Source organism: Notamacropus eugenii, chromosome 5 (genome assembly GCF_028372415.1).
Source record: "Notamacropus eugenii isolate mMacEug1 chromosome 5, mMacEug1.pri_v2, whole genome shotgun sequence".
NCBI classification, from domain to species: Eukaryota; Metazoa; Chordata; class Mammalia; order Diprotodontia; family Macropodidae; genus Notamacropus; species Notamacropus eugenii.
The window spans coordinates 118,228,636-118,253,780 of record NC_092876.1 but is presented as its reverse complement, the minus strand read 5'-3'; the positions used below and the strand labels follow the sequence as shown (position 1 = coordinate 118,253,780).

The following is a 25,145-nucleotide window of genomic DNA, read 5'->3' as shown; positions in this document are numbered from 1 at the left end:
TGTTCTCTCCATTTCAGTCAAATGGTCACTCTTCTTGGCAGAGAAAATAAACACAAAATAAGAGATTAACTAACAGTTTCTCTTTCTCTCTATCATCTCTTATCACCTCATCCACCATAAGCAATGGTACTATCTGTTCTTGGATCTTACCCTTCTCCCAATCAGTTAATGAGAAAGCACTTATTAAGAGCTTATCATGTGTAAGGCACCATGCTAAGTGATGGGGGCACAAGGAAAGACAAAAACATGGTCCCTGTCCTCAGGGAGCTCATGTTCTAACAATGGAGAGGAATGTTCAAACAACTATGTACATCCAAGATACAAGCTGAGTAAATGGGATGTAATATCAGAGAGAAATTGCTATCTTTGAGGAGGAGGAAGGGGGAGTGGGGTGCTAGAAAAGACCTTTAATATAATGTAGAATTTGAGCTGAGACTTGAAGATCAGGGCTTCAAGGCCTGAAATGTCAGGAGGTAGAGGAGAGGGAGGAGAGTACTGTAAGCTTGGGACATAGCCAGTAAAAATTCAGAGAGTTGGGATATAGAGGGTTCATGAGCAAGGAGGAGCAGAAGGCCAGTGGTGCTGGATTGTGGATATTATGGAGGAGAATATAGTGAGAAAAGAGGTAGCAAGGGGCCAGGTAGCAAAAGGTATTAATCAAGGAATCATATATAAATGTAACTATAATTAAAAAAAAACAACACCTTTTTTCTGTTCTTAGCTTTTCTTGCAAACTCAACTACTTCTAAGTCTTAGCACTATATTCTGAGCATTGCCTAGTCTTAGAAGACTTGCCAAGCTTTCAGGTTCGTTGTTTTGCTTTCTTCCTATGTGTGTTTCTGTACGTATTTTTTCCTGTGTATGTATCTTTTTTTTAAAATATGTGCTAGCTGTTAGGCTTCCAGTGCACTCTCAATGATCTCCTTAGGCAGTTCCATTGAACTGTCCATTTCATTCTTGAGGACTTCCCATCTCTCCTAGGCTAACTTTCCCCATAGAATTTTGGGGTACCTTCTCCCAATCCATCTTTCTCCAATGTCTCATCACCTCATGGATGCGAAGGTGGGTTCCTGAAGGTTCTGCCAATGAAGCCCACACTTTGGTGGGTCCTAGCCAGCTGGAAAGACTTTGCAGATGGGGCCTGCAATGCCCAGTGGGACTGTCACCTGAGGATGGGCCTGGAAGTTGCTAAGTTCAGAAGGGCTCCTTCCCAGAAGGTGGTTGTCAAGGGACAGATTCTTCAAACCACTGTGCACTAAATTCTGAGGCTACTGCAGTCAGTATGATGGAGGGAGTGCCCATACCACCCAGATCTTGTAAATTATTGAAGTACTGAGGTGTGGTTATTATTTTTTGCTGCTGAGGCTCAATATTCATGCCTATTGATTTATTACAATTAAACTGACTTCTAACCCCATTAAATCCCAGCAAAGTATCTGAAGCAAATATTTCTTTAGAATCTTTGTGAGAATTCAAGATTATTATAAATGCCATTTTGCTAGGCTTTAAAAACGTTTATTGGATATTTGGATTTTACAAGATTGAGAGGGAGACTAACACAAACGGTTCATTTTCACCTGTGGTCTTTTTTTCCTTATCTTCTTTTATGTCTTTTTTGAACCAGTTTATGATATCATCAATGTACAGAGGTAAGCAATAAGCATTTACATACTACCTACTATGTGCCAAGTACTTTACAGATATTATCTTTTTGGATCCTCACAGCAACCTTTCAAGGTAGGTGATGTTATTATCCCCGTTTTATAAATGAGGAAACTGAGCCAAGCAAAGGTTGGTTGACTTGTCCAGAGTTGCACAGCTAGTAAGAGTCTGGCACTGGATTTGAACTTGGGTCTTCTTGGTTCTGGTCCTAGACCTCTATCCCATTGTACCACCTAGCTGGTGAAGAGAGCTTCCTCTACCAAGACAGACTGCATTCTTCTCTCTAATATATAGTCTCAGAAAATTATCTAGGGTCACTGATATATCAAGGGACTTGCTCAGGTCCTTACAGCCAGGATGTGGCAAGAGTAGGACATTGATCTTAAACCTAGATCTTCCTGACTTCATGTTCTCTAGCCACTATACCATACTGTCTCTCCCTGCCTTGCCTATTATTCTTTTTAAAAAATTTAAATAATATTTTATTTTCCTTCCGGCTACATGCAAAAACAATTTTCAGCTTTCTGTTAAATTCTTAATGAATCACCTCTCCCCTTCCTCTCCCCTCCCTTAGTCTATTTGGCCCCAGAAAACAAAATGAAGAATTATGGATGGAAAGGAGGACCATACTTCATAGGAGTTTAAAATTTAGAGTTTATTTAACCACTTTATTTTCCAGATGAAGAAATGGAGGCCAAGAGAGATTGAAAAATTTGTTCAGAGTCACATAGATAATAAGTAGCATGTGAATCTGAGTCTTATGACTTGAACTCAGGTCTTCTGCCCCAAGCTCAAATCTAGGGTGTTTCCCACAATGCCACACTGACCCCTTGAGATTTAACGAAGAGTGCCATATTGTGGTTATTCACAACATGAAAAGAATATAGGGTCTGTCTCTTTTAAATATGAAAAAAAATTCAGAAAAGAAACAACATAATCCCCCATTCCCTGGGTGTACAATTAAGGACAAATTTATTGAAGAGGAGGGGGAGGGGGAGGAGGAGGGAAGCTGCCTTTGCAGAAATGAACCAGCCACTCTATCTTTCCATTTTAATCAGAAGTGCATGAAGAAATCCTGTGCATGCTCTGCTCTGGAAATGTAGGAGGGTACCCCTTATATTTAGATCCCAATCTGTACCGTGAGGGAGAGGATGAGAAAGCTGACTCAAATCCCTATGCCAACGATTTGCTGTTTGCACAGCAAAAAGCTAAAAATATGAAGTTCCAGCATGATTTCACCTATCCTGGTGGTCGGTGTCCTGTCGCCATGCAACAGGCTTTTTCCATGGCTTTGCTTGAGGGTAAAATTATTCTCCTTCTCCTTGACTTTGTGTCTATAAGATATTTCTGGGATGTGATCTGGGGTGGTGTTTGTTGCTTGAGCCCAAGAGCTAGAAGTTGCTGTAATCAAACTATTATCCTGTTCATTTAAAAATAAACAAGGGCTGATTTCTTCAGAACTGACTAGGGGGAAATGGCGCCCCATTTTTAAATTTCCACTGGAATTTTGCTTTACATTAGAATGGATTAGTAAAACCCGAGGAAACTCTCAGGGCCTCTTGTGGTGCTCTGAACAGAACAGGCCAAAAAGGCCTTCTCCAGATTCAGGAGTGGGGGATTTTTAAAAATAGGTATTCTTCTAGAACAAACAATAGCATTTGGAAGCAGGAAGAAAGAAATATTCATCTGTGTCTCATAGCATGATGGAAACAGGAGGAAGAGTGTTCCAGGTGTTAGATTCCAAGAATGTTATATCTAGAAGGAACCATAGAATATAGAAGATGAGAACTAGAAAGTATCTTGGAAAACAGGTTATTAGAATTCAGAAGGTTAGAATGCCAAACATAGAATGACAGAACAGGAAGGGATGTTGGGACATAGAATAATAAAATTCGGAACATCAGAGTTGGAAGGGTCTTTAGACTATAAAGTGTTCAAATTGAAAAACTGAAAGAATTATAAAGCACAGAATGTCAGAGCTAGGAGGGATGTAATGCGTAGAATATTAGAGCTAGAACGGATGTTAAAACAAAGAATGTCAGCATTGGAAGGGATGCTATATAGAGTGTCAAATTAAATTAAAGGGTCATTTGGTCATCTGGCCCTGCTTTAGAAGAATTTCATTTCAGTCCATCATGGTGTGGTTAACAACAGAGCTGTCAATAGAGAATCTATATTTTGGCAAAGGATTCAAAATCAAGGACAATGAGGAACACTTCCTTTTCTTCTAGTTTGGTTCTTTACCTGAAATCTGCCCTTCCCCCAAAACAAAACTAACTGCAAACAATAACGTTAGAGGGAAACCAAACCTGAAAATCACTTTTTGCTCTCTTTAACCATAAAATCACAGAGTTGGATAGACCTTCACAGTTCATCTACAGTAACCTCCCACTCTGTATAGAAACAGGACCTGCCTGAATATCCCCAGAAAACTCATGCAGGAGCAGGAGTCAGTCATTCATTCTATTGTTAGATACTTCTAATTGATAGAGAATTCTGTTTATGTTGAGCTATGTCTGTCTCCTAACTTCCACCTATTAGCTCCAATTTTGTCTTCTAAAATAAGTGAAAGCATGTCCGTTCCCTTTTTTGCAGGACAACTCTTTAAATCTTTGAAGACAACCATCATGTCCCTCTATGAGACTTTCCATCTCTAGAATAAATGTCCCTAGAACTTTCAATCATTCTTGGAGACAGCTGGGTGGCATGAAGAACATCTAGATAGAACGGGGCATTAAGCCTGGAGTCCCAGACACTTGAATTCAAATCCATCCTCAAATACTTACAAAGTGTGTGACCCTGGGCAAGTCACTTAGCATATGTTTGTCTTAGTTTCCTCAGCTGTAAAATTATGATAATGATTACTTCCAAGAGCTAGTTTAAAGCTACCTTCTTGAGGGCAGCATCTTTTTCATTTATCTACATGAATTATAAGTTCTGGTATGTATATTTGGGAAAGGAAGTTAGAGCTCATCCAGAAGCAGACTATAAGATGGTACCTATATGTATGTTGATGTGTATGCATGTCCTAGATGCATGTTTGCATACATGTTTTTCTACCTCTACACGACCTAGAACAATGCTTTGTAAACTGTGGGTTGTGAAAAATTTGACAACAGTAAAAGCTTTCTGAATTAATTACAAATCAAATGCGTAATGAATCTGAGGTGTTTCTGGCCACATGCGCCCATGTTGCCGCGCACAACTTCACTGCAGCTTTGGTTCTGAACACAAAGCATGCACACCTTGCACTGAGCACATCCTCAGGCTACACAATGCCAACCAATACTGCCAAAATGTGAAAAGGGGTGGCAAGTGAAGGAAGTTTAAGAAACCCTGGCTTAGAACATCTCAAGATTCAACAAATAATTGCTAATAGTTAAAAAGCAGGTCAGAAGAGTGATCGGCACCAAAGACAACTTTGTCTAATTCACAGTTTTGCTGAGTGCTTGTTTTGCTTCTAATAACAAACCAGAGCTCCCAGCTCATTACTGTCCGTCTTAACAATATAAGCCTCATGCCTGAACATAACGTTCCATTTCTGGTCTGGCCAGGGTAAAGCACAGTGGGAATGTCCTTTCACATAATCTAGACACGATTTCTACCGATAAAGCCTAAGATCATAGGATCATAGATTGAAAGCTGGAAAGAACCCTAAAGGCCATCAAGTTCAAACTCCTCACTTTACAGATGGAGAAACTGAGGCACAAAAAAGATGAAACAATTTCTCCAGGATCACAAAGCTACTAAGTATTTGAGGCAGGATGAGAACTAAGGTCTTGTCTAGTGTCCTAGCTGTGACACCACGAAGGTGCTTCTCAAACACATTTTTTGGTTAACATAAAATATAGTGCTTTGTGGCTAAATAAAAGTCCCAGATCCTTTTAAAAACATTATCTGCTAGTATCCAATATTCACCTGCAGTGCTGATTGATTCCAGATACCAGGTAACATTCACTTCCCTGCTCCTTTTAAGTAGAAAGAATATTAATCTTTGAGCCAGGAAGCCTAAGTTTCTCTGAACCTCAGTTTCCTCATTTGTTAATGAGGGATACTTATCTCACTATCTCACAGATTTCCTTTGAGGAGAGCACTTTGTCTGCCATAAAACATTGTAGAACTATATAGTTTTATTTTTAATTGTCTTTTTAAATAAGCATCTGACTTGAATAGCGTTATCAAGTCCTTTTTAGGGAATGATGTAAATTTTAGATTTTTAGTAAATTTAATATAAAAAATTGTTTTCACAGTAAATCTCTCCTCTCTCTCTCTCCACACACACACACACACACACACACACACACACACACACACACAACACACACACATTCTTTCCTTGTAAAATTGATTTTTTTAAAAACCAAAATGATGAACTTCAAATTTATCCCTATTTAACTTCATCTCATTCATTTGGATCCATTACCTCTTCTAGTCTTTAAGATCTTTTTGGAATTTGATTGGATCATCCAGTGCATCATGTAATTGTCTTGGCTCTGGGTCATCAGTAGAGGACTACTTTTTCTGGATGCTGTTGGCAAGAAAGCTTAAGAGATCCACAGAAGAGTCAAAGCTCTTATTCCCTTTTGATTTCTTTGGTTCAATTCCCTGAGGTTTTGTACCAACCTAGACTAGAATACCTCTTTGTTTTTGCAACAGAGAAGAAGGAAAGGCAGGACAAAGGGAACTGATTCACCTTTCCTACCCTAAGAGCAATGGTAAATTCAATTTAAAATGAGGAGATCTAACAGTCACTGGATCACTGATATGGGTGTTCCTTGAAACAATGTAGATTATTATCCATCCATGCTTCCTCATCTTTCGTTCCCTCCTCTAAGTTTGCACCAGGGGCTCCACCAACACGCTGGAGGTTTCTCCTGACCTGTCAAGAATCATTCCCCTTTGGAATTTCCCTTTCCTCTTCTAAACTTCCTTATTACCATTGAGGGATCATTATTCTTCTGGTGACTAAGGTTTGATACTTCAATATCATCTTTGTCTTCTCTCCCTTGATGATCCCACAAATCTAATCATTTGTCCAATCTTCTGATTTCTTTCTCTTTAACTTCTTTTGCACATCCCCTTTCCCAATTCACACAGTCATTATCCTAGTTCAGTCTCTGATCAGCGCTCACTTGGACTATTACAATAGCCTTCTGATTGGTCTCTCTGTCTTGTCTCTTCCCATGATAGTCCATCATTCACAAAGATGCCAAGAGATTTTCCTAAAACATAGATCTGACCATGTCATCTTTTATCCTTGCCTCCCACCTAATACTTCCATAATAAAAAGTCCTTTGTTTGGCAATGAAGTCTCATCACAACCTGAATACCTTTCCTACCTTCTTTACATTTCCTAAGATCCTTCCATATTGGCCTACTATCTGTTCTTCACATGAGAGAGTCCATCTCCCACCCCCATGAGCATCACTGGCTGTTCCTCATTCCTGGAAAGCTCTCCTTGCCAACCCTCTACTCTTGGAATCCCTGACTTCCCTGACACAGCTAAAGCACCAATTCCTCTAAGGAGGCCTTTTCTGGTCCCTCCAGATGGGAGTGTCATCTCCTGTAAGGTTACCTTCTATCAATTCTGTATTTATCACATATGTTCTTATTTGCATATGTTATCACTCACATGAGAATATAAGCTGCTTGCACATAGTAACTGTCTTTCATTTTGCCTTTTCTCTGCACCCCTCAAACTTATGTGCTCGGCACATAGTAAGTGCTTGATTAAGCCTCATTGGTTAAGCCTTCATCCTTGCCACATGCCTGCCCCATTTTCTTTTTTAATCAGACATTTCTTTGATGTCATCCCTTGTACCACTCTTCTTTTATCAGTCTTTGATTGTAATGTGTTGCAGCCTACTTATGCCCACCATTCACCTCTCCATTGTGCTTCGACAAATAAATGCCTCTCAAAAATGAGAAGCAGTACATTAAAAACTTCGATGTTAGCTTTCGAGTTTCCTAGTGATAATGGATCTCTTGGACTTTTGCCCAAAGGGAAAAAAATTATTATTAGAACCACACTGTAAAAAGGGCTTTGAAAATGTACAAAAACATTACACAAATGTAAGGGGTAATTATTTGGGTTCCTAACATTTAGATTTGTCCCCAAATGGAATGGGTTGTCTGTCTTAAGAGATTCTAAACTCACTATTACTGGAATTCATCAGAAAGAGGCTGGTTAAAAACTTATTAAGGATCAGGACTCATGCTTCTAATGGAAGTATGAACTAGAATCTTAGCCTGGAGATTTTGTGATTTTATTATTATCATCATGTGCCAAAAACCTTCATAAAGGATCCATGGATCTTTTAAACAGTACCTGAGCATGACCCTGGACAAGTCAGTTAATCTTACTGTGCCTCCATTTCTTCCTCTGTCAAATGAGGGAGTTATGGTCTCTAAGGTGTCCTCCAGATCATATGAAATTTTTTACTGTAAGGAAATGAGGAGCCCAGTTTTTTAAAAATTCCCTTCCATATTTAGGGCTGCAAGGAACTGAACTTGGTGTTTTATAATTAATTACTTTTTAATATATATGCAACATATATATAATTTATAATTAAGGAATTAAAAGCCAATTCAGTATGTGACACAAACAAGATAAAGGACTGAACTATGGGTTGATATGTAATTCCCAGTCACTTTGGAGAGTCAGGGCTGGTGGAACAGCCTGAATGCATGGATAACATTGTCAAACTTTTTAAATTTACAGAGGGTGGCATTTTATCAAGTTCACGTTAGAAAAGAAAGCACTTTTTCCCTGTGCCACATTCTATGTGCTGTTGTTGCTGCCTGTCAAGAGTCACTGGGAAAGCCAGTCCTTCCCTCTACAGCCTAGCTTCCTCCTGCTTCGATCATTCACTGATGCCAAAAGGTAGATTTAGCAACATTCTGATTCATCACCAGAAAAGCAATCTTGAAGTGATCCATAATGGATGAGGGCACCATTAAAGACTTAGAGTGGAAGGAACCACTAAGAAATAAGGGCAAAAGTTGCTTTTTATATATAAAAGCAAATATCAATTTTTGTTTGGTGGGTTATTGTTATTTTGCAGGGGGAGTGGGGTTGGTGATGGGGTGAGCAGAATATACTCTAGAATATTCAGCTAGAACTACAATTGTACCCAACTTTATGAGCAATTTTTCCAAACCACATTACAACGTTTCCCTAAGATTCTGTGAATTACAGAATTTACTTCCTTTACAGTATCTTTGGACCACTCATAGATGTGATTAGCCATTCTAGTGTCTGAGACAAGCACAAGATCTATCCTAGGGCAAGCAGGATGAAGACAAATTTGACTGGGATCTGTGAAGGGCAGAAGGAATGCTTTGGGCTAAGTTCTCAGACCTTGGAATGGAAGATTTCACTGGGGAAGAGACTAGGGGATACTGTTCTATGGAAGGAAAAACATAGATACTTCCTTGGCTAACATTACAGGATACTGCTGTAGCTAGAGATGCTAGCATCGGAGAAAGGAGCAAAGTAGGGACTCAATGCAATCAAAGATATGGAATATGCACTTAGAATAAGAGATCTTAGAATGAGGAAAGGAATGGGCATGAGGTAGCTTCCACTAACTTCATTGGTGAAGGAGTAAAAGTGCTGTCCGGACCCTCTGAATGTTGACCCATTGAGACCAAATCCTGGTCCACCAGCTGTTATGATTAAGCAGTCATATCTTAGCAGGACTCTGAGGATTACCTTGCAGGCATCTATCACTTCTCTTAGGCTTATTGGTCTGATCAGCCATAGTAGGACACACTGAAACTTGACTCTACCATAGTGATGTCATTTTGGTCTTCTTCAAGAAAGAAGGACAACAAACCAACCAAATGGCAGGGTTCTCTGGCTTTACCAAGTCAAGTCAGAGTCTTGGCAAGGAGTGAAGAACCAACCAAAACCAATTCAATTAGTAATAAAGGCTAGGATTGGCTGAATTACCTGACACACTAATTATACTCAAGTCATAGCCCAGGACAAAACTAGTCCAAGTTAGCTCTGCAAGTAGCTCCATTTTAAATCTTATAACCATTGAGGTAGCCATCTCCAGTCATCTTGATCCATATCTGGCCACTAAACCCAGATGGCTCTGGAAAAAGAGTGACTTTGCATAGTCTTCCCGCACTTAAATCCAATTCACTTGCAAGTCATGGCATCATCTTCCTGATGTCATGCTCCTCTTCGAGAACAAAGGCCAAGCAACAATATGACCATTGAAAATGATATTTCATATATTCATTAAACCTTGAAGTTAGAAGGTACTGTTGAGATTCAATTGTATAATCTCTCACCCAATACAGAGGGAGATCATAAAATCAAAAATCTTAGAGCTGAAGGGCTCTTAGGAGGGAATGCAATCCAATTCCCTCCTTCTGCAAATGAGGAAAAGAAAACTAAGAGGTAAAGTAACTTTCCTGTATTTAGAAAAGTAGCAAGGGATAAGGCTGGGAAGTAAATCTTGTGTTTTCTTTTACTCCAAATCTTGCTTTCATACCACAATTCCTCTCCTTCTGCAAATGAGGAAAAGAAAACTAAGAGGTAAAGTAACTTTCCTGTATTTAGAAAAGTAGCAAGGGATAAGGCTGGGAAGTAAATCTTGTGTTTTCTTTTACTCCAAATCTTGCTTTCATACCACAATTCCTTGATGATCTTTTCTAAAATATGATCTCTAAACAAACTCTTCTAAAACCTCAAATTTGAAGTATCACCCAAAAGTTTTCTACTCTGCCTCTTAAAATATGCAACTGCATTTGGGCATCACTGGCTGAGTTAATTATGCAAAGTTTTGCACATAGTAGGGGCTCAAGAAATGACTGTAGCACGGAGTAGTATCAGAAGTAATTGTATGCACCTTCACCAGAGAACCCTAATTATTTCTCCTAAAATTAGTCTATCCCAAAATGACAACATAAATTCAATTTAATAAACATGGACTCCTCTTCCTTCAAGGCCCAACTCAAGATGCTTCTTCTTCCTCCATGAATCCTTCTGTGACCTCCCCTTCCCCCTTCCAGGTCAAAGTGATCTTTCTTTCCCCAGATTGCTCATGGTGCTTTGCGTGAACCTCACTCTGTGTCTATCATATTGTTCTTCTTCTTGTAACCATTTGTGCTATTTATCTTTATCACTCCCACCCCCAGTTGGATTGCAAGCTTTTGGAGAAGAATATTTTTATACCTACTGAGAGAGAAAAGCTGAGATCCAGGAGACATTTCATTTTGAATCTGGGCCCTGACATAACTAGGCAGGAAGGAAATAAACATTAATTAAGTGCTTACTAAGTGCCAAGCACTGTGATTAAATGCTTTACAAATACTATCTCATTTGATCTTCACAACAACCCTGAGAGGCAGGTACCATTATCATCTCATTTTATAGTTTACGAAACTGAGGCAGGCAAAAGTTAAGTGACTTACCCAGAGTCAAATGGTAAGTGTCCACAGCTGAATTTGAACTCGAGTTTTCTCTACTCTAGACCCAGCCCTCTGTTCACTGTATCACCTGTCAGGAGCTTATCAACCACCCACCCTTTTATAGATGAGGAAAATGAGGCCACGAGAGGCTGACTGACTGGCCCTCGGTCATAGTCTTAGTAGCAGAAGCAGGATTCTGGCCAGTAAGAACAGACCTTAAATTGTCCTGCCCAGAAGCTTTCATTGTCTTGATTTCCTTCACTTGGAATATCTCCTACCCATCAAATCCATATTTGTTGATCAGACTCACATGTCTCCTTCAGAGAAACTTTCCCTGATCCCATCATCTGGCAACAATTTTGCTTTCCTTTGGACTCCTTAAGCAAGTACTCTCTGCACCACTTTTATAGCATCTATCACACGGGTTGGGAAGGATGGGAAATTAAGTTGAAGAAGGAAGGTACTTGTAAAATACTTTCAATAGAAGACTGACAACTGGTTTATCCTTCCTCTTATCCTCACCACTATTTGCCCAGAGTCAGCTGGGTGGCCCAATGGATAGCAGTGGACTTGAATTCCTACTCTCAGGGGCTCAGAAGATCCCTATCCTTTTTTCTGATTCAGTGAGAAGCCAATTTTCTAAAGTCTCACTGGCTGCAGAGATGAGGCTTCACTTTGTACCAGCTCACCATTGTCCTTCTAATGTAGCTGGCAGGACAGAGAACAGCTCATGTCCTTTAGTTTCTCCCATTGGAGGTGCCCCATGCCATGTAAAAACTACACTATGTGACCCAGCCAAGGTGATGCTTGACTCAAGGGGACAATATTGGGTTATTTCTATGCAATGTTCTGAAAGTTCTGGGCAGCTGAAGTTCACTGACATGCTTTGTATTCTAATTCCACAGTTAGGTAATGCAGTGGATAGTCAGGAAGATCTGAGTTCAACTCCAGCCTCAGACACTTATTTGCAGTGTGACCCTGGATATGTCACTGCTTCTGTCTGCTCAGCTATAAAATGGGAAATTTAATACTATCTACCTTGCAGGTTGATATGAGGATTAAATGAGACAAGATTTGTAAAATACTTGGTATCATTCTGGCACATTTGCCTAATAAATCCTCCCTCCCTCCCTCCCTCCTTCCCTCCCTTCCTTCCTTCCTTCCTTCCTTCCTTCCTTCCTTCCTTCCTTCCTTCCTTCCTTCCTTCCTTCCTTCCTTCCTTCCTTCCTTCCCTTCTTCTGCCACCTTATGAACAATTCTTCCCTAGGTTTCCCCTCCAGACTGAGCCTTTTGCTATTTCCCCTTTTCAACCTCCCTTCTACTCACTTAAAGTAAATTTAGGAAGGGATTATGTAGAGGGGAAAGAGTAAGTTCACAAATCACTTAACTGGTAAAGAGAATCCACACCCCCAGGGGGGTTACATTCCAAACAACTGAAGGGTTATCATCGTGATGATTAGACTTGGTCAGCTTTCCCTCAGATTACAAAAATTGAACAGATTGGGGAGACTGATAGGGAGTCACCATGAGATGGTAGAAAATAAAGAAATTTCCTACTAATTAGGTCAACCTAAAAAATAGAATGGGCTGTCTCACCCAGTAGTGAGATCCTTGTTGCTCGGGGTTTTCCATCAGGGTTTGCAGAGGTACTTGACAGGGATGTTGTAGTTAAGATGGAGGATCACAGTTGGAGAGAGGATACACTTGATGACCTCTGGGGTCTTTTTCACCTCTAATCATCTGTGATTCTTTATGCTGCCTTTTTCTGTCATCATCTGTGCACGTATCTTATTTTCTCTACACAAGAGGACTCTCCTGGAGGGAGGGCAAAGGCTCTGCCTAATACATCTCTGAATCTCCCACAGCATGCTCAATGAGGATTTTGTAATGAGGCTCAAGATGCTAATAATGAACAGCTGACTGACTGAACAGATGCTGACTTGCCCAAGGCACTCCAATATCTGCTGGATGAATGAACTAGAATCAATTCTTCTTTCACAACTCAACCTAATCTTTTCTTGGTTGTTTCACATCATGTTCTGCCAACTGAGAGATATCATAGCTCAATGGATGTGTGTTCGTCCTTCATTGCCGAAGAAGACTATGCCATCAGAGAAATGATGACATGACTTGCACTTGACTTTGAGTGAGGGAGGGCTGTGCAGGTCACCAGCCTCACTTCTTCTCCAGAGCCATCTGAATCCAGTAACTAGATATTCATCAGGATGACTGGAGATGCCCTAGGATGAGGCAATTGGGGTTAAGTGACTTGCCCAAGGCCACACAGCTAGTGAGTGTCAAGTGTCTGAGGTGAGATTTGAACTCAGGTCCTCCTGTCTCCTGCATTGGTGCTTTATACACTGTACCACCTAGCTGTCCAGCTCAATGGAAAGTGGGATCTGAAGAACGAAGTTCTAGCCTGAGCTATGTTGTTCACTCATAATGGGGTGATAACCAAAATCACTAATGTTCTTTAAGCCTCAGTTTCTTAATCTGTAAAATGGGAATGAAGGCAACCATGGCATGATGGAAAGAGAGGTGACCTCTAAGTAGGAAAGTTCAGGCTTCAAGGTCTACCTGTAAGGCTGTTAGGCAAATCACAACTTCTGGGGGCACTTCTTAAAGACATTAAGTTGAAAAGCATTGGTTGAGGAAATATGCTCATTGGGCATTCTATAGACCAATGAAATCGTGTGCTGGGTCAAAAAAGTGAGGATAAAAATAATTTGCATTGTGTAGCAAAAGGTTTCTTGGGAGGAAAAGACTTTGTAAACTGTAAAATGCAATCTAAATGTCAATCGTAGTTATTGGATTATTTAATTTACTTTCCACTGCTTTCCTGCCTCAGTTCCAAAGCATGACACTCAAAGAATGGCAACATTTGATCACTTGATTATCAGTGTGACCTTACATATGTCACTTAAGCTCTTAGAGATTCAATTTTCTCCACTGTAAAGGGGAGTGGGCATAAATTATTACAATATTTTAGAGCCAGAAGGGCACTTAGAGACCATCTTTACCAACTCCTTTGGTTCAAAATGAAACCCCAAGAACTTAACCAATGTGCTCAAGATTAGACAAAGGTTAGGAAGTGACAATGGCCACATTTGAACTCAAGTCTTGGAGTGTTCTCTCCATGGTCCCACATTGCCTATAAAAGAGTCATTTGCTCATTTCTTAAGTTTCTTCTACCCTGCTTCCTGTAGCTCCTCTGCCAAATCCAGTTTCTGCAAGGCTGTCCCAGACCATTGCCTTCTCCCCAGAGGGCTTTGGTCTGCAGGCTGTGACTGTGAACACTGCAAACCAGATGCCAATTAGTCTGCCTAAGCACCAACTGCCCAACTCCTCATGCCTTCAGGGCTCAGCTTGTCTAATTAAATTGTGAGCTTATTAGGCAGGACTCCTGCCTACCTTCAGGTTCTGAGTAGCCTCTGGTACCCAATCTGTGCATAATAAATGTCTAATAATAGTCATTAAGAGGTTAAATGTCTTGCCTTCAATATGTTCCAACTAAATTGCTACCCAGAAACTGAAAGGCCAGGGAAACCTAATTGAAAATAACGTTCTATGTAGAATAGAGAACACCTGATAGGGCATCCAAAGAATACTCAAAGGACAAGAGAAGGGAAGCAAGGTCTAATGGAAATATTAATTGTGGATGAAGATGAAATCACAGGTCTTGTCCAAATAAGAGGATAAATAAAAGCTGACATTTATAGAATATTTAAAGATTTTCAAATTGCTTTACATATACTATCTCATTTGTACATCAAAACAACCCAATAAGTTGTGATATTGTTTTTCCCATTTTACAGCTATGGATACTGAGGCCTAGGTGAAGTTAAATGACTTGTCCAGGGTCATGGAACTAGTGAAGGGCAGTGTCTTCTTGACTCCAAGGCTAGCCCTCTATCCACCACAGGGCAAAGGTACTCAAACGGTGCTAATGGGTTGCTATACCTTAGTTTTCCACCTTTTCTATGGGGGAAAATAAAGGCCATCTTGAGAAGAGGACTGAATGGGGAGCTGGGGGTGGGGCAGGGGTGGATTGGGCTGGGTAGAATTCTGACTGTGTCCCTGAGCCCTAGGTCCCTCATCTGTAACGGGAAGGGGGTGTACAGTGAGCTCTGTGAGCTCTTCTGGCTTACAATCTTTAATCCTCCAATCCATAAAACAATTAGATAGCTATTTTTACTAGATCGTCTCTAAGCTCATTTGTCTAGCTCCAATGGTTAAATCTTTTTAGGACACAGAGGGCTATGTTTGTCCTTCCTGACCAACTCTTGGTCACCATAGTCCGTGTGAAAACACCGATCTCAGTTAAAGAAAAGCCTGGTGAAGCAGCTTGACATGCTTGATGGAAAGGGGAGAAAAAGCCATGGAGACACCTACACGAAAGCAAACGGAGCCTGTGGAAGCTTGTTCAACTTTGGCACTTACTGGAAAAAGGAATTTGCTGTGCTCAGAGAAGAGCCAGCTGGGTTGGACCTGAAGCTTGGAATCATTGTTTGCTCCAAAACAGTAAGAACACTTTCCTAAATCTTGTTATTGTAGACTGGAGGGCTTTCTTTCTTTCTTTCTTTTTCTCTTATACTTTCTCTTTCCTTCCCATCCCCCTCCATTCCTTCTTTCCTTCCTCCTTTCCTTCCCTTTTCTTTCTCTTCCCTCCTTCCCTCCTTCCCTCCTTCCCTCCTTCCTTCCTCCTTTCCTTTCCTTTCCTTTCCTTTCCTTTCCTTTCCTTTCCTTTCCTTTCCTTTCCTTTCCTTTTTCCTTTTTCCTTTTTCTTTCCTTCCTTTCTCTTATAATGCACTTACAGTCCAGATCTCAATCAGAAAACAGTGACTGCCTATCAGGTGGGTGGGGAGATGGCAGCAACTCTTGGCTCTTTGTGCTATCCAAAGAAGGCTGGGGGGAGTGGGAGGAGCTTCAGAGGCTAATTATTCACTCTGAGTGAGAGATGGTGATGACAGAAGTAACAGCCACGGGCACACATGTGAAATGTTGTAAGATGACTTTTGAAAATGCTTCTGTGTTGTTTCCACAGACCAGGTGTGAGCAGTGATCCCCCAGTGTGGGTGGGGCTGCCTCCATTTCTCCAACACTTATTTGCCTTTGACTCTGAACTTCCCCCAAGAGGTTCCCAGCTAGTTGGCACAGTCGACAGAGCACTGAGTCTGGAGTAAGGAAGACCTGAGTTCAAATCTTAACCTTAGACACTTACTAGCTGTATGACTGTGGGCAAATCACCCAACCCTCTCTTTGCCTCAGTTGCCTAATCTGTAAAATAGGAATGATAATAACTAATGATGGTACTTACCAGGGTTGTTGTGAAGATCGAATGAGATAACAATTATAAGGTTCTTAGCACAATGCTTGGCATACAGTAGGCATTTAGCAGATGCTTATTTTCTTCCTCTTTTTTTCTCCTTCTATCCTTATGTTTCTCCCCTAAGTTTTATGTGACTTCAAGAAAAGATCTAGTCTAGAGCACAAGGATGGATGGAATGAAAGTAAAAGGAATCCATTATCCCTGGCTTCATTATTTTACAGTCTATCATCAGAAGCCTGCTTTTTAAAATACACATTCATACTTTAGTGCTCCTTTAAGCTGCTATTGAACTATATGGCCCCAAGTGAGTAGCAGATTTTACATGAGGTCTAGGGTCCTTTCAGCAAGTTCTGATATTCTATGATCTAAAAGCTCTCCCCTACCCCTACGATAATAATTGGTAAAGGCTTAAATCTAATTCTTAAAAAAAGGAAAGAAAATCTTGCCCTTAAAATTTACAGTGGAGCTACCAACAATTATTACCACGACCCCTATGTTCACTATATACCATTATAATTATGTCCTTCTCTCTGGGTTTTTGTTTTCCCCTTTATAAGAGTGCAGTTCTGGCATACAGTAAGTAAGCACTGAATAAATCTTCTCCCTCTCCCTCCCTCCCTCCCTCCCTCCCTCCCTCCCTCCCTCTCTCTCTCTCTCTCTCTCTCTCTCTCTCTCTCTCTCTCTCTCTCCCTCCCTCTCTCTCTCCCTCTCTCCCTCCCTTTCTGTCTTTCTCTCTCCCCATCTACCTGGTTGGAATGGATGATCTCCAAGGTTCTTTCTAGTGCTTTAGTGGTTTGAGAATTACTTAGGACAGCAATGATTTTGAAAAGGTTTCCTTTTATGACAACAATGGTCACATATGTGTTTGATTCTACCGATAGTGGCCTGACTTAGAAATTTGAACTTGACCAGATGAACCCAGACCTTTGATAGTATTCTGTCAATTGAGTGGTAGATTTTGTGCCATATTCATGAATTTCATTGCTCTCTTTTGTTGTGTTTTTAATTCAATTTTTTTTTTAAGAATGAATATTACTCCAAGGAAATGTAAAAAAGGAATAGCTCTTCAAGAGTATACTTCAATGATTGTTAGAGATATTGAAGCTGTTGATGTAGGGAATTTAAGCATTTCAAGGATCATCCAAGTTAATGGTGAAAGGGGTTTAGTCATATTGAAGCATACAAAAAAGTACAACTGGAAATTAAAAACAAACAAACAAAAATAGTTCCAAGAACTGATAAGTTTTGACGCAAAAGAGCCCAACTGATTCTCAGAAAGCAAGCAAAGAGCTTCAGAAGTATCTGGAAGCTGTACAGGTAGTTATTGATAATTAGTGTGGTATAGGCTTCTTGAAGTTCAAAGAAGTACATGGAGACAAGGAAAAAAGATGCTATTTCTATGAAGAAAACAATACTTCTCATGCACCAGACAATATAAATGACTGGAGGGGTGAAGACTAGAAAAAAACAACATTATTTTTTAATTGATGAAAGTCACTTTTTTATTCAAGGATATACCAAAACGATTGTCAGAAGTCTGGGTGAGCTTGCCAGATCTGCATCTCTCTATCCAACTATACAGCATCCACCCAAAAAATGTTTTGTTTTGTTTTTCCCCCTTACAGAGGAGTGGGCCTAGAAGCCTTTCCCCCCCATTCAGGAGATATTGAACACTGATAATAACATTCATATACCAAGAAGCAGAATGGCTATGGAACCACAAAAATTCCCCAATGGAGATAGAATACTGCTACATGATGGCACACCATGCCATACATCAGGAAAAGTTAAGAAATTTACCTAAAGATTGGAGATAATCATACTTCAAAGGCCTATGAACTCACATGATTTAAGCCCCATTGAAAATCTAGGGGCTACAATCAAGGCTGGGCTGGGAAAAATGGACTGTTTGTCAAAGCTATGCTTGATATATATATCATATGATAAAAGCGTAGTTTCATGGTGAAGAATTAAAGAACATGGATCTAAATATTGTGAATTTAATGCCAAATTATGTAAAATAAATGATTTCAGCAAAAGGACATGTTACATATGAAACGTTTGGTTAAAGTTTTACTGTTTATGCTATATTCGTCAATTTAATTGATTTTCCTTTGTCCTAATTAATTTGCACAGCACTCAACTTCTCGTCCTGTTCTTCCCCATCACTGGGCTAAGAAAACAAAGGCAGCTGCCCATTACAAATCAACTCACACTGCCTCCAGGAACACAGCCCTAAGGAGGCCCGGTCACAATGTTCCTTCCCTGAATTTCCATTGCATTACTGTCTATAAGAATCATTTCTGCACTTAGTCATATGCTGCTTTATATGGTTATTTTCCTTGTTCCCAAATAGACTTCAAGCCACTTGTGGGGCATGCTGTGTATCTGGGCACCCAGGCAGCAAAGTTACTGACAGGGGATATTGGATAAAGAAATGTTCTATGTGGGAAAGAGGTCAGCACTGCCAGCTGAGCCCCATGAGCTTTCCCTCCTGCAGGTTGTGCTGAGTCTCTACAAAGTCTGAACGGCAGATCCACTGGGATGCCAGTTCCTAAGTGTTAGCTGTTGCCACAGCTTCCGATCTGATCCTTCAGGGTATCCTGATTTCCCAAGCTTTGGTGATCTAGTCAGTAACGACATTCCTTCTTATTATCATCACTGGCATTACAAGTAAGGAAATGAAATACTAAGCAGGAAGGAGACGGCTCTAATACCACCAAGAGTTTTCCATTTCCATACTTGGCTAGTGTTATAACTACCATTTATAACGGCTTTAAGGTTTACAAAACACTTTCCATACATTTTCTCACTTGAGTCTCACAACAATCCTGTGAGGTAAGTGCAATTATTATGCCCATTTTTATAGATAAGGAAACTGAGGCTGTGAGAGTTGAAGTTTGTGTTCTTCCTTCCTTGCCAAAGAAGACCATGCCATCAGAGAAATGATGACATGACTTGCACTTGACCTTGTTTTGAGTGAGGGAGGGCTGTGCAGGTCACCAGCCTCGCTTCTCTTCCAGAGCCATCTGAATCCAGTGACCAGATATTCATCAGGATGACTGGAGATGACCCAGGATGAACAGGGAGTCCTTGGACCTTTTAGGCCAAAGTCTTTGCAGGTACTCACTTAGGGTGAGGTAACTGCCTGTTCATTAAATAGGCTGTTTAAGAAGTAGTCAGGGCACCGCCCCTTTAACGAGGTCAAGAAAAAGAAAGACATCCGGCTGGGAGGCAAGCAGCAACAGTTACTATTGATAATCACTCTAAAGCTAGGAGACTTACTCAAGGACACACAACCAGCAAGTGTCTGAGACAGTATTTGAACTTAGGTCTTCCTTACCCCAAGTCTAACCCTCTAGTCACTCTGCCACCTAGCTGTCATGGTAATGATAATGAAATATAGTTCAGATCTATGTTTTTTGTTTTTTTAAAGCAAAGTAGGGAACTCCTAACACAGAAATTTCCTCAAGTGATGTCAACTCACTTTCATCTTATAGTCCAAGAAAATTGCTAAGGGCTGTAAGAGGATAAATGATTTACCCAAGGGCACACGTCTAGCAAGTGTCAAATAAGGGAATCATTGGATCGCAAAATGATAGATTTAGAATTAGAAGAGACTATCAGATCCAAACCCTGTATTTTAACGATGAAGAAACTAAGTAAACGTCAGAGGTGGGATTCCAATGCAGATCTTTCTGGCCCTATATCCATTGTCTTAGCTACTATGTAACAATACCTCTCACTTACTCTATTCACCTCAATCTATCTTCAATGAAAGCTTTGGGAAAGATGGAATTTCAAAATATTTTTTTTCCTATCTGATGATGTATTTCCTTATATTAAATAACACCATTGAGTGCCTCACACATTTTATAAGCATTATATTCTAACTTTATTACAGTTACTTGTATGTTTTTGTCTTATCTCTTTTGCTGGACTATAAATTCCTTGAGAGTAGAAACTATGTTTTCACTCCTTTTTTTTGCAGTCTCTAAGAGCCTTGTACAGTGTCTTTTATATATTAGATATTCAACAAATATTGTCTAAACAATGAATCATAGAACACAGATTTAGAACTGCAATGGACCTGAGAAGTCATCTGGTATAATCACTTCATTTTACAGTTAAGGAAACTGAGGTAACAAGCCAACATGCATTTATTAAGCACACACTATGTTTCAGACATTGGGCTAAGCACTAAGGACACACAAAAAAGACAAAAGACAGTCCCTGCGCTCAAGGGGAGACAGCATGTACATCAACTATGTATAAAAAAGATACATAAAGGATAAACTTTAGATGACTGCAGAGGGAAGGCACTGGAGAGATAAAATAATTTGCCAGGGATCATACAGGTAAGTCATACCAAGGCAAAGATTTGAACTCATGTTCCTATAATTCCCAAAACCACATTTTCCCTGCATTAGAGCAGAGTGCTGAACAAACAAATCTTTTTACCATCTTGTATCAGTTATAGGATCATATTCTTACAGACAGAGACTCTCCTCTAGGTCATTTAAAGTGACTCTGGTATAATGCTTCTGATCGATTCCCTTATCATTCTTTTATAAGGAAAGGTCCTGAAGCTGAAAGGGATATGGCTACAAAAAACCTGTCTGAGCAAAGAGGAAATAGGAATCCAGACAGGGATAGAAGGCAATGTCTGCAAAGAGTATGTTTCAACTAATGGAAATCTCCTTAGCACAAGTTAGAGAAGATAAGATGTTAGAATAAGAACTCTAACAAGATGAGTGAGAATAAGGCAAGAGAAAAAAGTCTCTTCGGTTTGGTTCTGGCTTTATATTTAAGGCTTCTCCTGTCACTGAATTTCACTGATAGAAAACATATCATAGTCAGACCTTAAATAGCACATACGAAAAGAGGCAGAGAATTTCTGACACATATTATACAGAAGGTATGGGTGCATTTTGTATTTATTTTCTTTTCTGCACATGCTTCCAAGAGTCTTGATATTGTTAAAGGCTTCAAGAATGTCACCTGCAAATTAGTTCTCTCTTTGAAGTAAGTCTGATATCTAAATTCACCTTGGTTAACCTGAGTGGAAGAAGCTCACTCACTCCAACGTAGTCAGGCTTATGCTGGCACTGTGGGTGGCACAAAGAGATTATGAGGATGAAGAAATGGGCAGGAGCACAGAATGAAGTAGGAGAGAAACAGAGGGGGGAGGAAAATGGGTAGATCCTGGAGACAGTGTGCCTCTGGTTTTCAGGGAAGAATAGACAGATGTCAGAAAAGGAACAGACACACCATCCTAAGATCTAAAGTAGTGGTCTATAAATAAATCCCAGGAGAAGAGGTGTAGTATACTGGAGAGAAGACTAGCATTGGATCAAATACTGCATTATTATCCATATCCATGACTTTGGTGAAGTCACAGTGTCTGGGCCTTAACTCCGTTCTCTATAAGGGAAGTCTTGGAGTAAATAGGTCCTAAGGTTACTTTTAGCTCTGAATCTATAGGTAAAGTGATGTGGCATCAGCAGATACTAAGAGGACAGCTTTAAAAAACATCAGTAAAAGGTTAATGAGAATTGAGTTATCCTTTCCCTGGACAAACTGTACAAATGTCAGAGGATGGCTAGCTTTAGTGTCTTGACACATGCTTCTCATCTAAAGAATGAAGTCTTTTTCCGTAATGGGTATCAATACACTTGGCACAAGTTAGCCCTCAGACCTATGGGAAACTTTCTTCAAAATTAGCTACAGGGAATATTTAAATCTAGAAAAGATTAAATTGTTTAAACCTTAGTTTCTTCATTTGTAAATGGAGCTAATAATTGCAATACCTACTTAACAAGGTTGTTGTATGGAAAATATTGTTAAACCTTAAAGTGCTGAAGAAATACCAATCAATCAACATGCATTTGTTAAATGCTTACTATGTGCTAGGGAGGCACTGTGGTAGGTACTGGGGATGAGAAGATGAATATGATTTGTTATTACTATTTCTGTTCCCTTCAGAACCTACCACAATGTGATGAAAAGAGCATTAAGGCTGGAGTCAGAGGGTCTGGGCTTGAATTCCACCCCTGCCACTTACTGGACATGTGACCTTGGCCAAGTCAATCAACTCCCTGAGCCTAAGACTCGTTTGTAAAATGATAACTAGATAGCCTCTATTGCCCCTTTCTGCTATCAATTTATGATCCTACAAAGTGATAAGTACCCAGGAAATATTGTTAATGGACTGATTAATGGTTTCTAAAGAATTGTCAAAATGGTAAGACAAAAAGCTAGGTGTTTTGAAAATGGTGGGGCTATTGAGAAGTCCTGTTATCAGTGAAGAGCAAAACATTAGGACTGAGAAGTGGATGACAGTAGATTCCATGGAACAGGAAGGGAGAAAATGCCAAGTACAGGGCACTGAAAAAGTCAGCAGCAAGTGAGGGGAGATGGCAGGTATGGAGAGCAACTTTGAAAGAAAACAATTCAGCTGCATTGTGGCCATAGAAAGAGCAGCCATTTCAAGAGGTGTTTTCCAAAGGATCTGGGTGAAGAGAAGTGTGAGATATAAATGAGGAGAAAGAGGCATGTTAGTGGATTGGGAATAAAGCTTGAAAGTCTGATTAAGAAAAGGATTTCAGGAATAAGGAGAGTGCAACTGCTTGGCTTCTAGCTATGGAGAAGGTGTTTTCTGATTGACTGTGGAGGCAGGAAAGGACGGCTGCAGATGGCTCCTGTGGCACAGGTTTAACATTTTTTTTTTGAGGATGGTAAGAAAGCCTTTGGATCAGAGAGATAGGGAGACAAAGGTGGAAATGAGGAGGGCAGGCAGACCCAAGGACTTTAGCAATGGTCCGGAATGATGAAATGTTACAGAGGCCTGAATCAGAGAGTTTGCAGGAAAGCTAAATATTAAATTAAGGGCTACAGATGTCCAATTACATGCTCAATTCATTAGACAACCATGTAGAATTTTCATAGACTTGCTGATCTAGTACAGACTTCAAAGGTCATCTTATCCAATCCCCTTTACTTATAGATGAGGAAACCAAGGCCCAGGGAGGTTGGTGACATGCCAATGTCACAAAGGACATACATGTCAGAGGAAAAATTTGAACCCAAGTGCTTTGGCCCTTAGCACTCTTTCCCCCATATTGTGTTGCCTCCCAGAATTTTAAAGCTAGCAGCATTTCATGTTCATCCTCATCATTTTCAGAATCCAGAGAGCAATATGCCTAACCTTTGATCACATAGAGGAACAGAGCCAGGATTAGAACCCATAAAGCCTGAAGAATGGGAGCACCATGAGGGTAGGGACTGTTCTTTTGTCTTTGTATCCCCAATGTCTAACACTTAGTAGAATAGTAGAGTAGAATGCAGTTCCTAATCCAGTGCTCCTTCCACAAGAACACCTAACACACAAATATAGTTTTATTTTTAGCCTTTCTTGTCACTGATACCTTATCCCAGATATGAAGGCTCTGTATCAATATTTAAACCATAAGAATTTTACATCTTTCATAACTTACTGTTTCTTTCTTGTCCTTTCTCTCATAGAATCATAATATCACAGAATTTAGTGTTGGAAGGAATCTTGTTTGCCATGGAATACAACTTATACATCAGATGAAATTCTTTACTTCTCAAGGCACCCTCAGGTTTCTAAATTCTATACTTCAGATTCTATACTTCACTTTTCTCTCAGCTTTAGGAAGCAAAAATCTACATTTCTATCAGTTTTGCTGCATAGTTAAAATTCATAGTTCTCTCTAATCCTTGAGAATTTTCAATGACTATTGGTTTTTTAAAATGCTTAACAGCTTATCAATTCTTCTGAAGTTTTCATAGAACACAGGGCATACTACACTAGTGAAAATACTGCTTTATTTTCAATCAGCGCTAAAAGCAATATTAGAATGATGGTTATCCATTCTGGCATGTCCTGCTTGGATCCATCCCATCCCAAAAGTCTTCTTTGAATTTCCAGCTGCTCCCAAGTTCCAGTCTTTTGGGAAGTCAGTCCACTCTTTGTCTGTTTTCTATATTTAGCTATTTATTGAAGTGACTAATATGGTCTTGTGTAGTGGGAAAAAATCATTGGAGTTCCATTTACAAGATTATTTACTAGCTGTGTAACCACAGGCAAACCACTTCAGTTCTGAACCATAACTAACACATGGCCAGTGGGGCTTTTTTTTAGGGTACCATTATCCACAAAAATATGGCTCTCCTTCCTTGAGGCAACCAATCAGCTTTGTGTTTCAGCTTAACCATTGCAAGTTGTGTTCAAGGACACTTGCAGTGGAACTCTCCCTTGCCTCTTTGCATCCCCGTCCTGACTTTGTGTCAGACTACATTCTGCCACTGTGCCCTGATCTTTCCCCTCAACTGTTTTCCTGTGGGTAAAATAATTCCTAGTAAAATCTCTGCCTCATGTCTCTAGACTTCAGTTTCCTCATGCATAAAACAAAAGGAGGGATCATCATGAAGATCCCTTCCAGCTTCAAATCCTTTAACCCATGAAGAAATGTCCCTTTCCTTCCTGTTGGTGGAAATGGTATGTGATAATCACCGCACTGTACATGTGTGGCAGTGCAGTATCATAAATCTATGAGTGTCTCTCAGATGGACACTTCTCCAATGAGCTAATTAGCTAGTTGTAACTGAGAAATGTGTGGAACTTTGCTAATATGATAAGCTTATGATGTTTCAAAGATGCTGACCCTAAAGGATGGTGGGAAAGGATGGTGAACATGAGCTG

The 25,145-nt window shown here is 40.0% G+C and overlaps 1 protein-coding gene and 1 long non-coding RNA gene across 15 annotated transcripts in view; one reads left to right on the top strand and one right to left on the bottom strand.

Moving 5' to 3' along the window:
* The window catches only part of LOC140505081 (uncharacterized), a 60,443-nt gene extending 41,940 nt beyond the window's left edge, over positions 1-18,503 (top strand). Inside the window, exons 4-6 of the long non-coding RNA XR_011967345.1 lie at positions 14,904-15,017; positions 15,335-15,609; positions 18,043-18,503. This is a non-coding gene — a long non-coding RNA (uncharacterized lncRNA). The remainder of the gene's footprint in view (positions 1-14,903; positions 15,018-15,334; positions 15,610-18,042) is intronic.
* Positions 1-25,145, bottom strand: part of DLG2 (discs large MAGUK scaffold protein 2) — a 1,590,913-nt gene that overhangs the window by 249,769 nt on the left and 1,315,999 nt on the right. The gene's annotated exons all lie outside the window — the stretch shown is intronic.